This window comes from Schistocerca americana, chromosome 3, assembly GCF_021461395.2.
Source record: "Schistocerca americana isolate TAMUIC-IGC-003095 chromosome 3, iqSchAmer2.1, whole genome shotgun sequence".
Taxonomy (NCBI): domain Eukaryota; kingdom Metazoa; phylum Arthropoda; class Insecta; order Orthoptera; family Acrididae; genus Schistocerca; species Schistocerca americana.
In genome coordinates this window covers 463786333-463801366 of record NC_060121.1, presented here as the reverse complement: position 1 = coordinate 463801366, position 15034 = coordinate 463786333, and the positions used below count along the sequence as shown (strand labels likewise).

At 42.1% G+C, this 15034-nt stretch overlaps 1 pseudogene; it reads right to left on the bottom strand.

Annotated features, from left to right (window-relative positions):
- Positions 1-14232: 14232 nt before the first annotated feature.
- On the bottom strand, positions 14233-14390 carry LOC124608406 (annotated as a pseudogene).
- Positions 14391-15034: the final 644 nt, after the last annotated feature.

The following is a 15034-nucleotide window of genomic DNA, read 5'->3' as shown; positions in this document are numbered from 1 at the left end:
CCTGCCCCTCTGAAAAAGGGACACTTGTTCAGTTCTGAGCCTCTTTTCCCCATCCTGGGAAGTTCCCCAGCCCTCTCCTTACCTTCCCCACGTCACCTCTCCCATCTCACATCTGGAAATTGGTAGGAAAAAAACACACTCTGCATTGGAGAAGAAGGATTGCACGACACGAAATTATAATCAGTGTCAATAATATATTGCTGCATATTCTTTATTTAATCAGTTTGCAGGGGACAAGGCTCCTCCCTGGTGGGAAATAACTCAGCTACGCTAGCTACAGTCATATGATATCACCTCGCATCCTATTGGTGGATACTGGTGAAGTTAGGTCAAAATTTATACTGCTTTGACCCTACAGCCTGTTAGCTCTATGAAAATATTCAGTCACTTTTATTGATTGCTTGCGCGTTTGGCAGGAAATATAAAATTGAGTGACTGTGTGGAACACGGCAATTTGAGGGAAAACGCTACTCATAATGAGGTCTTATATGCACTGATGCATGATTACACAAGCACCCTCCACCACCACGACAACCCGTATTTGATGAAAAAAGGCTTCTGATTAAGTCTTCGCAGGGCAGACGTGCTGAGAACTGCAGCCACGCTGACCGCCCCCTGTATTCTTGTGCACACAAGTCGGGAGGGGAGCCCACACACAGGTGATGGTAGCCCTCTCCATGGCTGTGCTAACAGGTAAGAGGTGGTAGGAAGCGCTAGCTTTCCACAGCCAGAAACATCAGACATGATGTCCTACTCTAAGTGCTACAGATTGGCAGTGTGAGTAACGTATCCCAAAAACAAGAAAACAAAAAAAAAACTATAATAAAGAACTAAACATTTCAGTAAGATCGAGAAAAAACCCTGCCTGACACGTATACCGCAAACAGACTCTGTAAAACGCACACCCACTTAAATCTGCAACCAGATGCACAATGCTAGAAAAATAACTTCCTTACTGCACTTCGCTGGGGACACGGCGTCAACACGTCTGCTTCCCATGGTATTCAGAAAGCTTGTGCCCAGTCCCTAGTGATTGATCCCAGCACAACAAGCGACGTTGGTGATCACATCACAAAGAGTGACATGGTCCAGCCCAAGATGTACAGACAGATAAAAGCAAAAAAAGTAATTAAATTTCAAAAACATTCGCCATTTGTTGGGGGTGTAGTATAGAGAGATATTTGAGAACACAAGCACCATACTCCATATGTTACCTACACTGAGCAGTAGTTTGCTGTTCACCCACTCAGATGGTGCCTCGAGCATCGGTACCTGGACAATCCAGCGACTGCAGGGCAGAAGTCAGCGTCTTTTGATATTTGGTACCTAGGAAACCACTTTCACTCTCTCTCAAGAGGCTGCAAAGCATGTCTTCCAGTTGGCCCCTGGCTGGAGGCACTGCAAGACAAGAAGATCTTGGACGTGTAGTTCTAATTACAATTCCACTCCTGACATAGACTCTCCCCAGTTTAAAAAAATCCATTGCATCCATTCCGAGGCAGGGATGTTGTTGACCATACAACTCGAATTTCTCACGCAAAATATACATTTCTCCCCTTTATATGAGTTATTTTCGAAGACAGAAGAAATTGGGGCATACACGCGTTTTCATATGGCTGAAGTATCGTTACTTGTTATGAAAATCTTTTAACACTGTGGCACAGGATCCATTTGCTCTAAGTATTCTCTCAACAGTTAAAAAAATCGGTTAGAATCGCTTCATATCTGTTATGTTCTGCATCACAGGATTAGAGTATTAAACTGATTTTTGACTCATGATTGAATGCTGAGATCTACATCTATCATAGGATGCTTCATTACTTTCAAACTCTCTTAAAGTAACAAAATGCTTCGTCACATATGAAGTCTCTTCAGGTAACAGCTCGGAGAAGTTGTACATATCAAATTTACACTATGTATCACTTTATAAATTCGGTAATATTGCTGATTTTATTACGACGGTCATCTCTCCCCATGTAAGTGGGAGATTGAAATTCAGTTAAAAGATATCGCCGCAATGAAAAAAAAAAAAGAAAAAAAACGCCTGATTACCGCTCAAAACACCCGAATAATATGCATAGTACTCTAGCCCTTGCTTCCACCCACTCGGCGATAAGTCACTGATGTCAAATTGATTGGCTAATTAATTACACTGACCATGAGAGTCACATTTCACGATTAGCACTTTCTTCCAGCTGTCGAATTACACTCGCCACATAGCTAAAATGGGAATCCCTGAAGGGAATCCTATGTTCTTTTCGATGAACACTGTTGAGTACTGACATCTGCAGCAGACCACAGAAGGATTCTACCACCGCCAACATCATTTCGCATAAGAACCAAGCACATAAGATGCGAGAAATTTGCGCTCATAGGGAGGCATACACGCAGTCTTTTCCCTCGAACTGTTTGGCGAGTGGATTGGGAAGCGGAATGACTAGTAGTGGTACAGGGTACCGACCGTCACACACGATACAATAGCTTGCAATGTAATCATACAGAAACAAATATAAATTTAGTCTACATGTTAAGATGTTGCCCCATCCCTTTATAGGCACATAAACCTCACTGAAGAACGTTGACTCTTATTTATCGAGAAAACAAAAAACGAAACGTTCATTGTCGATTGCCTCTTGGTAAAAATCGTCTTATTACCTCCTAATTTTCTTATTGCAGTCATTTTGTGAGACATATGCGAGAGGCTGTAATACGTCTGCCCTCAACAGTTAGAAGAAGCGCTATAGAGCTCACCTCTCAACTCTGTTTCATCAGAGTATCGCTTACCTGCTGCACTCTCACGAATCTTCCAGTCTTCGACATATAGCGCCTGATAAACAAAGTAAGAGCCTACTGAATATCAGACCAGCTGTGTGGCTGGATTGAAGAGCTTTTAGCAAACAGAACACAGCATGTTGTTATCAATGGGGACACGTCTACAGACGTTAAAGTAACCTCTGGCGTGCCACAGGGGAGTGTTATGGGACCATTGCTTTTCACAATATATATAAATAACCTAGTAGATAGTGTCGGAAGTTCCATGTGGCTTTTCGCAGATGATGCTGTAGTATACAGAGAAGTTGCAGCATTAGAAAATTGTAGCGAAATGCAGGAAGATCTGCAGCGGATAGGCACTTGGTGCAGGGAGTGGCAACTGACCCTTAACATAGACAAATGTAATATATTGCGAATACATAGAAAGAAGGATCCTTTATTGTATGATTATATGATAGCGGAACAAACACTGGTAGCAGTTACTTCTGTAAAATATCTGGGAGTATGCGTGCGGAACGATTTGAAGTGGAATGATCATATAAAATTAATTGTTGGTAAGGCGGGTACCAGGTTGAGATTCATTGGGAGAGTGCTTAGAAAATGTAGTCCATCAACAAAGGAGGTGGCTTACAAAACACTCGTTCGACCTATACTTGAGTATTGCTCATCAGTGTGGGATCCGTACCAGATCGGTTTGACGGAGGAGATAGAGAAGATCCAAAGAAGAGCGGCGCGTTTCGTCACAGGGTTATTTGGTAACCGTGATAGCGTTACGGAGATGTTTAATAAACTCAAGTGGCAGACTCTGCAAGAGAGGCGCTCTGCATCGCGGTGTAGCTTGCTCGTCAGGTTTCGAGAGGGTGCGTTTCTGGATGAGGTATCGAATATATTGCTTCCCCGTACTTATACCTCCCGAGGAGATCACGAATGTAAAATTAGAGAGATTAGAGCGCGTACGGAGGCTTTCAGACAGTCGTTCTTCCCGCGAACCATACGCGACTGGAACAGAAAAGGGAGGTAATGACCGTGGCACGTAAAGTGCCCTCCGCCACACACCGTTGGGTGACTTGCGGAGTATAAATGTAGATGTAGATGTAGAATCCACAAGACTTCCACCAGTAAGAGATGTCCCCTGCCAAGTCACAGACCCCTGCAGTTCTCACGAAATCCCATCACTTTCCGACAGTAGTATTCCATTAGTTAGAAGGCTGTCTAGTCCTACACCCGTCACTAAGTAGAAAGCTGTAACAACGAGAAAAATAACCAACGAACCTACAGGAGGAAACTCACAACCATATAGAATATACGTGGACTGCACAAAGTAATTCAGAGCATAACACTTATAATTAATCAGTATCGAAAGACTGTCTATAAATATCCCGTTGTACATGTCCTAATGTCCTTTATCGTATTCCTATGATTACTAAGAAATACGATAGTGTAAAGGTGTCAGAGTCTTCCTTGATAGCACAGTCTCTCTCTCTCATTGTTATTTTGTAATATCCAATGGAGTGGTAGAGAGCTCAAAAAGATTTTACCGTGTCTCTCTCTTCCGATATATCGAAAACAATTTCAGTTTGTGTGCTGATGTCAAGCATATGTGGTGATCCCATTAAATATACACATATTGATCCAATGGAGCAGGTGATCGGTGAACGAAGTCGCTTCCACTGACCTGCATAAAGTTTACTCTGCTGTACTGTAAGAAGGCCACATCCCACAGACAGTCAGAGGGTAAGCCGATATTAACACATTTCTATCCATTGGCTCTCACAGAAAGCTGGATATAGCATGGCATAGGGTAAGCTACTCCAACAACACACAAGATGATTGAAATAAAAGACAGAGATGATGTTTGTTATTGACAAAAATATGGAAGACGCAACGTATGGAAACTGAAAGAGTTTGGAGCATTGTGGAACGCTTTCAAACGGCTCTCCGAAGGTGATGAACTCTACATTTACTCGTAAACTCATGTTCCACAGTGACAGGGTAGCAGATGTCTTAATTTCTTCCTCGTATTGGTGGTGCATATAGCATCCAGTTATATGATCACTGTTTCGGTGTCCTTGCTGGTGGTCATCATGACCTCCATGTCTTTGGACATTGCATCCTTCATTTTTAAGGATTGCAGTGCATGACCATATGTGGAATAAGAGGTATTCTGCATGAGTTAAACCCACGGAGCACAGATAGTAGCGTGGATGTGTGTGATGTCCTTAGATTAGTTAGGTTTAAGTAGTTCTAAGTTCTAGGGGACTGATGACCTCAGAAGTTAAGTCCCATAGTGCTCAGAGCCATTTGAACTGTTAGTATGCACCATCAGTTTTCAATCTCACCGTGGAGGAAAGAAATGATTTTCTTACACCTAAGAGTGCATGTATCTCAAATTTGCGTATTTTCCATCAATTTTCGTAATTTCACCACGTTTTCCATAACTGAAACGCGTTTTATCCAATTACTCGATTTCGAAACCACCGCTCTCGACGACTTGTCACGTCTGGAAATGTCTGTGATGCTATCAGCCAATGACATTCCAGTGTGATTCTTATATATTGTATCATAGCTAAACCACTTCCATCCACTTCCTTGCGATGTGGGCATATCGCGAACCCTGTTACTCTGGGTACATCACATAACACAAATACTTTTTCTTACGTTAGTGTAGGAAATAGCCATTAATCAGCTGAGAGGAGGTCCAAAAACTACGCTCCTTAGCCGAAACACTTTATAAATTCGGTAAGATTTTATTACGATTGGCCATTTCTCCCTGTGTGGACGGGAGTCAGTATTCTCGCAATCGTGTGTCCTGACCAAAGCCCTAGATGATCTCTCTATGCAGCTTGTAACTGTTCCTCTGTATTTAAACAACGCTCCCTGCAACATTGTCGCAAATTTAATTTGGAACTGACCAGAAGCAGGAGACCGCTATTCAAGCTACATTAGATGTCTCATGAATGAACAGAACGAACTGAGTTTCAATGATTTAAATATTTTGATTTCGGAAAGAACATAATATGTGTTCCAAACTTGCACAAGCGTCTGATGTATTCGATATAGACCAGTGTTATCATTCTGATACCATAACTACCATTCCACGAAGCCTGTTCTGTACCAATCTTACGTCAGCCATCAAATTACACACGATCTCTCTAGATGCTTGCATGCTGAGGAGCTTAGCACTCCTCAGTGGTGTACAGTAGATAGGAGCCTGATACATTTGAGAGTATTGTGTTCATATAACAGACGATTGAGAAGAAGAAGAAATGTATGATTTATGCATAATGGAGCTCCAGAAGGAAGGAGTGTGAAACAATTTACATAAAACGCTTGTGCTATCAATTCTGTAGAATTGTTGTGTGTTTGGATTCCATACCAAGAAGGTATTGGGGAGAGGGATATGATCATAGAACATAAACACGCACTCCTAAGGCTACATAGTTCTGCACTTAAACATGATATAATGTTAAATCCAGTGTGCTTTCCGATATATTAGTTGCGTGGAATGAAACACTGTTAATACTTCAAAGCGGGAAATATATTTCCAATACATGACATAAATTCACTCTGCAAGTTTTCTGGGCACTCACTATGGTGAGAAACTTTAAGATGATATTACGCTCTACACTAATTCAAAAAATAAAATAAAATAAAAACATAAGAGTCATTATGATCCTTGCATTATATTAGCTTTCCAGAGGTATAAAGCCCGCAAAGTTCACATCCATCTATGTTTTAGAAATTGTGCTATGTTCATATCAGTTCTGTTATGGTGCTCGCTTATTTCCAAGTCAGTATCGATCTAAGTGCTGAGTTTTCACTCAGATGGTGCTTTGGCGTTAGGCGGCAACTTTCCCACTAGAGCGCGCCCCGCTAAGTACAACAGCGCAGGCGCAGCACCTGTCCATCTCCGCACTACGAGATGGCGCTGCCTTAGAGACGGACCAAATTCTGCTTCCACCGATCCGCATATTAATATGTAACGCAGCCATTGAGATTGCTGCTAACATAGAACCTTTTCTCCTCACCGATCACACTTGCGCAGTGATACCTGAACGCGTGAGGTATTATAACGAGTGTACAGACCTCCGATCAGTCAGTCTGCATTTGTCTGCACCAGTCTGTACCAGTCTACATTAGTCTATACCAGTCTATAGTCAAGTTTCAGTCTGCGCCTAATAAGATTACCATATTCCTGTACGTAGCCATGAAGATAAATGAATAGACACTTTGTCAAGTATCAGAGATATGTGAGAATAAGATTAACGTACCAAGACCAAAGGAACTTCAGATTGTCAGTTGTAAACAGCATACAGAATCAAGTTACGTAATGTCTATGCTTTTTATTATTTTAATAAATGTGTGTGAAAATTAAATCAATTTCTGTTTAAAGTTGGTCACCGTCAATATGCTACTCTAAGCGTGCAAGTGGCATTTCTATCGTCTGTCCTAACAGCAGAAGATAAACACGCCACGATAAGACCACGAGACATATTGCTGACACTCGCCTACTTCGTTAGAGCGACAAGTCAAATAATCTGATGGTGTGTGTACCGAAGGTCTTACAGTAAGCACACCACAGCGGTTGTTTCCGTGTGTGATCGCTGGCCGGGGCTTAGCTGAAGGCGTGTGAGGAGGTAAGAGGTGGCTGCTTCGGCGTGAAGACAGTTCGGCTCGGCTGGGGTTGTTTGCGTCTGGACGCCGAGTGGGGTCCGATGGGAAGACCGGACCGTGATTTTACGATTAATAGTGTGGACAGCGGCGAGGTGCCGTTTAATTTGATTCGCAAGGGGAGCAAAATCTCGCCTGTTGTAGTTTGTCGAGCCTGAGTTTGAAATACCTTCTATGTGCAGCGGGATGTCATTTCGTCCTCCTGTCTCTCCATTGCTGGGATTACTATCCCCGTTTACCGTCCCATGATTGTACTCTACTAGACGCTGGTGATGGAAGTGCGTCGTTCAGCGGCACGTTAGACTGGGTGCTTTATGTTTGATCTTCAAGTGTATAGTCTTCGAGTGGCATTCCTTAGAGTTTGCCTTGCGCAGTTAGATTGGAGTTTGTTTTGTCTCGTGGTGCTTCTGCTTTCCGTTAACGAAGGTTAAGCTTGATTCGGCTCTCCGTACAACGCTTGGCACCTCAGCAGGCGGGTCAGAGCCACCTTCGCGACTAAACGGAAGCCTTTGGACTGAGAGGTTTTGTGTTTTGCATATTGTTCATAAATTGTTGTTTTGATACAGGGTGTTTCAAAAATGACCGGTATATTTGAAACGGCAATAAAAACTGAACGAGCAGCGATAGAAATACACCGTTTGTTGCAATATGCTTGGAACAACAGTACATTTTCAGGCGGACAAACTTTCGAAATTACAGTAGTTACAATTTTCAACAACAGATGGCGCTGCAAGTGATGTGAAAGATATAGAAGACAACGCAGTCTGTGGGTGCGCCATTCTGTACGTCGTCTTTCTGCTGTAAGCGTGTGCTGTTCACAACGTGCAAGTGTGCTGTAGACAACATTGTTTATTCCTTAGAACAGAGGATTTTTCTGGTGTTGGAATTCCACCGCCTAGAACACAGTGTTGTTGCAACAAGACGAAGTTTTCAACGGAGGTTTAATGTAACCAAAGGACCGAAAAGCGATACAATATAGGATCTGTTTGAAAAATTTCAACGGACTGGGAACGTGACGGATGAACGTGCTGGAAAGGTAGGGCGACCGCATACAGCAACCACAGATGGCAACGCGCAGCTAGTGCAGCAGGTGATCCAACAGCAGCCTCGGGTTTCCGTTCGCCGTGTTGCAGCTGCAGTCCAAATGACGCCAACGTCCACGTATCGTCTCATGCGCCAGAGTTTACACCTCTATCCATACAAAATTCAAATGCGGCAACCCCTCAGCGCCGCTACCATTGCTGCACGAGAGACATTCGCTAACGATATAGTGCACAGGATTGATGACGGCGATATGCATGTGGGCAGCATTTGGTTTACTGACGAAGCTTATTTTTACCTGGACAGCTTCGTCAATAAACAGAACTGGCGCATACGGGGAACCGAAAAGCCCCATGTTGCAGTCCCATCGTCCCTGCATCCTCAAAAAGTACTGGTCTGGGCCGCCATTTCTTCCAAAGGAATCATTGGCCCATTTTTCAGATCTGAAACGATTACTGCATCACGCTATCTGGACATTCTTCGTGAATTTGTGGCGGTATAAACTGCCTTAGACGACACTGCGAACACCTCGTGGTTTATGCAAGATGGTGCCCGGCCACATCGCACGGCCGACGTCTTTAATTTCCTGAATGAATATTTCGATGATCGTGTGATTGCTTTGGGCTATCCGAAACATACAGGAGGTGGCGTGGATTGGCATCCCTATTCGCCAGACATGAACCCCTGTGACTTCTTTCTGTGGGGACACTTGAAAGACCAGGTGTACCGCCAGAATCCAGAAACAATTGAACAGCTGAAGCAGTACATCTCATCTGCATGTGAAGCCATTCCGCCAGACACATTGTCAAAGGTTTCGGGTAATTTCATTCAGAGACTACGCCATATTATTGCTACGCATGATGGATATGTGGAAAATATCGTACTATAGAGTTTCCCAGACCGCAGCGCCATCTGTTGTTGAAAATTTTAACTACTGTAATTTCGAAAGTTTGTCTGCCTGAAAATGTACTGTTGTCCCAAGCATATAGCAACAAACGGTGTATTCTATCGCTGCTCGTTTAGTTTTTATTGCCGTTTCAAATATACCGGTCATTTTTGAAACACCCTGTATTAAGTTGGCTGAGGTTTCTTATGGATTTCCCGGCATTTGGTCTGTTGTCCAGCCCAGGCTAGGTCTCGTTATTTTAATAGTCGGTCCTTGTTTTGGCTTTGTACGATTCTGGTTTACAGCCTGGTGGTTATGGTAGAACGCCGGGTCGCTGTGGTTGTGTTGCATTTTGTATAGGGCTGTGTGCTCGGAGCCGTGGAGTACCATTTGTGTGAACTGCTTCACTGGGGAGTACTGATCGGGCCATTCTTGGTCCTCTTTTGTATGAAATAATTTTATTATTATTTTAAAGTAACATTATCACTTAAATGATTTAATTCTTGTTGCGTTAATTGCAACTTGGTTACTGAGAAATTTAGTAGTGTAATTATGCAAGATTTAATAGTGGCACATGCCCCTTTACCTTTCGTAATCCATTAATTACTCATATGATGTGATTTTATTAAATTATTTTATTCTTATGTCATGTTATTGTGTTTTAAATTTGCTGATCACTGGTGTACTGTTCCAAGTATTAAAATGTTTCAGGTAGCTGTTACTTGGGTGGAACGCGCGGAACCGCAACGGAGAGAGTAGTTGCGTGTCTTACGTGTCCGTTGTTGGCGCGGCCTGGTGTCCGTTGTTTGTTTTCGTGCACCTGAGTTAAGTATTGTGTTTCCTCCTCCCTTGCGGCCCCGTCGTGTTCCTCTCATAAACATATCTTTCAAGGCACTTTAGTTAATTTTATGCTAGTATTATTTTAATTTCTTACATTGGTAAAATTGTGCAGCCTTCATTATGCACACTATTTCTCATAATGTCTCATATATCATGATGTGCGTGTGTAATGGTTCAATAAATGGATGATTGTTATTTCTGTGTTGGCGCCCTTCATGCCTTCTTTCTTGTCCCTATTGGTACGCTATTCTTGTACTTGTGTTGGTATCCCACATCAAGTTCTATAAAATGATCGACAGCAGGGGAGCAGAACACAGTCTCTTCCACACACGACATTTGTCAAGCAAATGTGCACACAGGGATTGCAGTACTTCACAAACCCTTGTCACTAATTTGGAATCACTGCAGTTATAAAATTGAAGTCTCGATTTATATCCAATATGTGGCAGGTGAATGGATTACTTTGCATACATCATTCGTCTAGAGGAGAATGCCAAAATGGGTTTTCTGTTGGTTTAGTGGAGATGATTCATCACACATGCATTGGAAGTCCTCTGATGACTGGGGTATGGAGAGGTTTGTTGTTAACGATTGCAGGTACATAGCACTCTAAGTCACACACAGAACACGCAATTGTATATGAGTCCAACGCAGGTCATACCACACAACTGATACACCATGATAGAGGAATGGAAAGAATGGTTAAATACATGATACATGACCTCCTGCAACATATCCCTCTTTCTATAATGCATTATCAGTCTAACATTAAATCATATCTCGTTACAACTTCTCTTAACCTATTACTCCATCTACTTTCTATCATTCTTTAACGCAGATCCATGTCAGTTTAGAGGCAGATGATTCTCTTTTACAGAAAAGCATCAAAGACAACAGTCAATTTGTATGTATCCCTACGGAAATGGAAATGCCTTGTGGCTAGGGCCTCCCGTCGGGTAGACCGTTCGTCTTGTGCAAGTGTTTCGAGTTGACGCCACTTAGGAGACTTGCGTGTCGGTGGGGATGAAATGATGATGATAAGGAGAACACAGCATCCAGTCCCTGAGCGGAGAAAATCTCCGACCCAGCCAGGAATCGAACCCAGGCCATTAGGTATGACATGCCGTCGTGCTGACTATTTAGCTACTATGGGCGGACATGTATCCCTATTACCTCAATAAAAATACAGCGGAACGTTGTCAAAAACCGTGCAGCGACTGTTCTGTTAGGTACCTGTTAGCTGACTCTGCATGGTTGTCACTGGTAGAAAGTACAGAGAAGCACATTGTAAACATTTTTTGTTAGCGTTTTAAACACTTGAACAGTCTTAGACTAGATCAAACACACATCCATTCGGTGGTTTTATATTGCACCCTAAGCTGGTAGTACAGTGCTCCTTAGCTAAGGAGGACGTAAAGTTTATCGTACTCACATGTCCAATCACTTTATAAAAATCTGAAAGGCAGAATCCGATAACTTTCAGGTCATACCTGGACTGGTGATTCGACGTATATAAATTTACTACTCTACATTTGGTGGTCATCCACATTAAATAATATATTCTAGCCATCCTACCGCTGTCCACAAGAAATCAGTGTTTTTCTGTTTCGCAGTGCTTCCATGTCGACTTTTTCTCGTGTTCCTCTTGCTGTCTCACACTTATTTTCTTGTACAAGAATTTTCTTGCGCTAAGAAGACGTGTAAGTACTCCCTCATTTTCCCTCAATTTTCCCACATTTTGTCATATTTTTCCTTAACTTATATGTTTTTCGTAAATGTAGTTATTTTACTAATTACTTGTCGATTCCACTCATGTGACGTTGACCTTAGCTCGACCGGTGCCATTGACAACTGATGGTGCGTACTATCCATGCTCTATGGGTTTAAATCATCCAGAATACCACCTCGTTCCACATATGGCTATGCGCTTAAGCCATAAAAATGAAAAACGTAGTGTTAAAAAATGTGGAGGTCATGATGACCACCAGCTGGGTTACAGGAACAATGATCATATATCTCGGTGCAATATACACTGCCAGTATGAAGAATTAATGCTCTTGGTCTCTTCGAAAACGGAACATCAAGACATCTGCTATCCCGTCTCTGTGGAACATGAGTCTGTGAGTAAATTTGGTGGTCGCCACCTTCGGAGAGCTGTTTGGAAACGCTCCACAATGCTCTAAATTCTTTCAGTTTCCATATGTTGCGATATCCTCCATATATTTGACGATAAGAAACACTGTCTTTGTCTTTTATTTCAACCATCCTGTGTGTTGTGGGAGCATCTTACCTTTACACCATGCTATATCCAGCTTTCTGTGGGAGCAAATGGTCTGAAACATGTTAATGTCGGTTACTGACACAGACATCAGAGTCATAGTAGAAAACCAAAATGTATGGCGGTGTACAAAGCTGTAGTCATACACCACTTGGTTGTATTACAGAAAAGAAAGAAAAAGCATAAAATTGCTTATGCAAGAACAACACAGGAACGCTCTTTTGCGATTGATAGTGTGTGGGATATGGTGTTACTACAGTAAAGGCGAGAAAACTTTACACAGGTCAGCGGAAGCGAATTTGATCACTGGTCACCTGCTCCAAAGGATCAATATGTAGATGTTTAATCGGATCACCACATATGCTCAATGCCAACACGCAGACGGTATAGGTTTATGAAATATCAGAAGAAAGAAACACGGTAAAATCTTACTGAGTTCTCTACCATGTGACATTAGCGAAATTTTTGTAGTTTTTAGATTTATTCCATTGGACGTTACAAAAATAACGATGAGAGAGAGAGAGACTGTGCTATCAACAAAGACACATACACTATTACACTGTCTCATTTCTAGCGTAGTAATCATAGGAATACGATAAAGGAGATTAACGTGAGAGCGGGATTTTTATATACAGTCATTCGATATTGATAAATCGTAAGTGATATGCTTCTGAATTTCTTTGAGCAATCCACATGTACTCTGGATAGTTGTGAATTTCCTCCTGTATGTTAGGGGGCTAGTTTTCTTCTTGTGACAGATCTCTACTTAGTCTATGATGGATGGAGGACTACACAGCCTAGAGTGGTAGATTCGTGAGTATACGGCAGGTAAGCGACAATCTGACAAAAGAGGAGTTGAGAGGTGAGCTGTATACCGCTTCTTCTAAGTGTTGTGGGCAAATATGAGCCTCTCACATACGTCTCGTGAAGTGATTGCAATAAGAAAATTAGCGGCTAATATGAAGAGAAGAGAGTATCAGCAGCAGAAGTTCTGTCTTTTGTTTTCTCGATAAATAAGAGACAACATTCGTCCATGAGTTTTGTGGCCCTATAAACGGTGGAGTGACATATCAATAAGTAGACCAAATTTAGATTTACTTCTATAAGCAAGCCATCAGACGGTGAGTGGCAAAGGGTACCAGTCATTCCCTTTCCTGTTTCACTCTCAAATAGAGCAAGAGAAAAGGACTGCCTGTATGGCTCTGTATGTGAGTTAATTTCTCTATGTTCCTGCTCCTTATACGAAATGTATGTTGACAGCAGTAGAAACCTTCTGAAGTCACCTTCAAATGTCGGTTCTCTAAATTTTCTGAGTGGCGTTCCTCGAAAAGAACATGGTCTTCCCTCCACGGATATCCATTTGAGCAATCTGGTGAGTGTAATTCTACTGCAGGAAAAAAAAATTACTACCATGCAAAGTGACTTCAGACCAATTCTATGAATTAGTCAATTAATTTGATATCAGTGATGTGCCACTGGGTGGGTGGAAATGAGGGAGAGACTGCTATGGATATGATTCGGAAGTTCTAACGGTTATCAGGAGTTTCCTGCTGCGGTGAAATCTTTCAATGGGATTTCAGTCCCCATTTACACAGGTCTATATGACATCGTAATAAAATAAGCTATATTACCGAATTTATAAAGTGATGCATAGTATAAACCTAATATTTACGGCTCCTCTTTCCTGCTGCTACCTTAAGAGGCTTCATATATGACCAAGTATTTGATTATTTTAAGTGAGTTCGAAAGTGAGGAAGCGTCCTGTGACAGAGGTAGATCTTAGCACTCTGTCATGAGTCAAAAATGAGCTTAATATTATCGTCCTGTGATGAAGGACATAGCAGATATTAAGATGCTAAGAACAGGTATTTTTTACGTGATGAGAAAGTACTTAGAGGAAATATGCCCAATGCCATATTATTGTACAGTATTTTCACAAATAACGATACTTTAACGATGTGAAAACGCGTGTGTGCTCCGATTTCCTCTGTCTTCGGAAATAACTCGTATACAAGGGAGGAATCTACAGTTTGCGTGAGAAATTTGGGTTGTATGGACAATGACATCCATTCTCAGAATGGATATAGCGAATTTTTTTAACTGCGGAGAGTGTATGTTGGGTGTGGAATTGCAGTTAGAACTGTATGTCCAAGCCGCACCTACTTGTCTTGCAGTGTCTGCAGCCAGCGGCCGACTGGAAGCCACAGCTTACAAGGAAACCTCCCCATCGCACCCCCTCAGATTTAGTTATAAGTTGGAACAGTGGATAGGCCTTGAAAAACTGAACACAGATCAATCGAGAAAACAGGAAGAAGTTGTGTGGAACTATGAAAAAAATAAGCAAAATATACAAACTGAGTAGTCCATGCGCAAGATAAGCAACATCAAGGAAAGCGGAGCTCAGGAGCGCCATGGTCCGTGGTTAGCGTGAGCAGCTGCGGAGCGAGAGGTCCTTGGTTCAAGTCTTCCCTCGAGTGAAAAGTTTACTTTCTTTATTTTCGCAAAGTTATGATCTGTCCGTTCGTTCATTGACGTCTCTGTTCACT